The sequence below is a fragment of the Camelus dromedarius genome, chromosome 4, assembly GCF_036321535.1.
Source record: "Camelus dromedarius isolate mCamDro1 chromosome 4, mCamDro1.pat, whole genome shotgun sequence".
Classification (NCBI taxonomy): domain Eukaryota; kingdom Metazoa; phylum Chordata; class Mammalia; order Artiodactyla; family Camelidae; genus Camelus; species Camelus dromedarius.
Window position 1 is genome coordinate 89,177,994 of NC_087439.1, and position 2,990 is coordinate 89,180,983.

Consider the following 2,990-nt stretch of genomic DNA (forward strand, 5'->3'; position numbering starts at 1 on the left):
CTGATTCACTGAAAAATAATACACCAGAAAGGTAATTAATATTTAGAATTGGAGTTGAAGGGGCCAAAGTAAGTACACAGACCTCTGACAGCCTGACACCCTAATTGGGCCAGCACAAGAAGTGGAGGTTAAGTAACCTGACGACAGTAAACAGAATAAAAGCAAAACCTAATTTCATTTCACAGGCATTAAAGATCCATGCTTCTGATACAAAGCCATCTTAACAGAAAAGCAAAGTCGGGATAATCATGAGATTGGTGTTCTCCCTACAAAAATTTTTATTTGTTTTATGCCATAGTCTTTAGAAGATGGACGACTTCCCACCAGGATGAAAAGTGTTTGCCAAAATAGACATCGAGTCTCCTTCCTGGCATGATGAATGATGGTGAAAACTGACCGTGCATTGAAGCCTAACTAGTCTCTGGAAACCTGGATAAAAGCAGCTTGAATTGGTACCAAAAGGAGCATTAGAAACCCAGCAGGTGTCTCTTCCATTGGAACCTTCATTTTCCAAGCAATTAATGCTGACTCAAGCCAGTAGGACAGTAACAAGGGGCCACACCTAGAGAAGTCTGCTGTTTCATACAACTGCGTCTGCTGGAGCAGCTCGGCCACAAATCCTGGACAGCAGATCTCCGGGGGAGCGCGAGCAGCATGTGGGGGCTGTAATCCTGCTCTCCGTGAGAGTCCAGGGTCAAATCTGAACAATTATTCATTCTGGTAATTAACTCCTGCATCCCAGGAAAAACCAGGACCATCTTCCGCTCCAGAATCTCTTCAGGCATAACTCACACGTACACACAAACTAATGATAGTAATAATAGTAATGATAATAATAATAATAATAATAATAATAATAATAATAATAATAATAATAAATGTTACTGAAAACTACTAGAAAGAAAAACAGGAGCAAACCCGGGGAGCAGCCTATTTGCAGCCAAATGAGATCATGGCATTTAGATCACTTCTCAATTCAATTTAACTCATTTTTTGATTTTAGAACCTAACACCTAAGTTAAGGCTCCTATTTCTGGTTTAATCTTAACAACAACATCAAAATCTGTGATTCAATCATCATACTTATCGATCCCCTAATATGTGCCTGGCATTGTTCTGGGCACTGCGATCCGAGCAGACCTGCCTCCAGGGCGTACAGTAGTGGGAGAGAGACAGTCTCCAGTTACATGAGTCTACGTGTGGAATATGTGCACTGATAAAACCCGATAATGCCTGGTACGTCAGCCGTGAGACGTGCTGTGGCTAATAAGCAGCTGTGTGGGGCCAAGGAGTGCTGGTGCTGGGGTCAGTCATGGGGTTGCTCAAATGTCACCCTTGGATGAGTAGACACTTGAACACAAAACTAAGGGGAGTCAAGCAATAGCCTCTCACATAACAGGGGAAGAGCAGTCCAGACAAGGGCATGGCCAGGGTGGGGTCTGGGAGCATGATGGCTAGACTGTCTGAATAGTAAATATGTAGAAGCAGAGAGAAGGTGGGGGAAGAGGGGCAGATGTGGGAGAAGAAGTCAAGAAGTAGAAGAAGGTAATACTCATGGGGAGAAAGATAGATAACGTAGCTTTGTGAGCATTTGGAAGGACCACATCTTCCCACCATAGAGAGATAGAAGCCAGCCATGGCAGATCCGTGAGCAGAGGCAGGCAGGAACCAGCACCATATGCCCCCAGTGTCAGAATGATGCTAGCATGATCATCTGGAATCCACCCAAGCAAACAGGAACAAGTACTGACCCCTAGAGGTAGATCCGAGTTTTGCTGGACCTGAATTTTTTGTTTGCTTGCTCTGTTTTATTTTGAAGTATAGTCAGTTCACAATGCTGTGTCAATTTCTGGTCTACAGCATAACAGCTCAGTCATTCATATACATACATATATTCATTTTCATATTCTTTTTCATTCTAGGTTACTATAAGATATTGGACCTGAATCTTTTATAATTTCTGGATATGTAGGATTTCTATAAGAAAACAGGATATACAGTTAAGAATAAAAATTAGATATAAAAGTGATTTTGTTAGAATAAGAAAAGAAATCACAACAAATTTCAAACATAAAAAGTCTTTAACGTAGAAATCACAAAAGAGTTTTTGAAACATTTTTTTCTAAATTAAAAGCCTGTCATATCTCTGTTATCTTTTTTTTTTTTTTGGAGGGGCAATATTTTTGACTAAATACCTTTGATCCCTTATTGATAGGACACCAATTTAGGAACATAAACATCTCTATGGAGAGAATTAAGAGATAAATTAATTTTTTCTCTAGTTTCATGAATTCAATGTGCCCCCCTCAAAAAACAATACATTGAAGCATTAACACCCAGTAGCTCAAAATGTGATCTGAGTTGGACATAGGATGTAACTGGTTAAATGAAGATGAGGTGATGCTGGAATAAGGTGGACCCCTAATCCAATCTGACAGGAGTCCATGTGAAGACACGGAAACCCAAGGAGACCATGTGAGGTTGGAGGCAGAGATTGGAGTGATGCTGTTATAAGCCAAGAAACACTTGGGGCTACCATATACTGGAAGAATTAAGAAAGGATCTTGCCCCAGAGGCTTCAGAGGGAGCATGGCCCTGCCAACACCTGATTTTGGACTTTGGAACTTTTCCAGAAATGGAAAACAATAGATTGCTATGGTTTTAAGTCACTCAGTTTGTGGTACTTTGTTTTGCCAGCCCTAGGTAATCTGTTTATCTTGTATGATTGATCAAAATTTGTTTTTTATGATAGAGAATTTAGGAAATATGCTTTTTAGATTGGCAACTTAATATTGATAACAATGAAAATGCATAATATTATTGTTGAACTTGAGAGAAATTTCTATCAAGTTTCTCTCATATTGAACTGTTACAGATGATTTCATGTGATTTCAGTGTGTATGAATGCATATATATATATATATATATACACATATATATATATTTAAAATAAAACACACTGCATTATTGAAAATTTTTGACACAAAAGA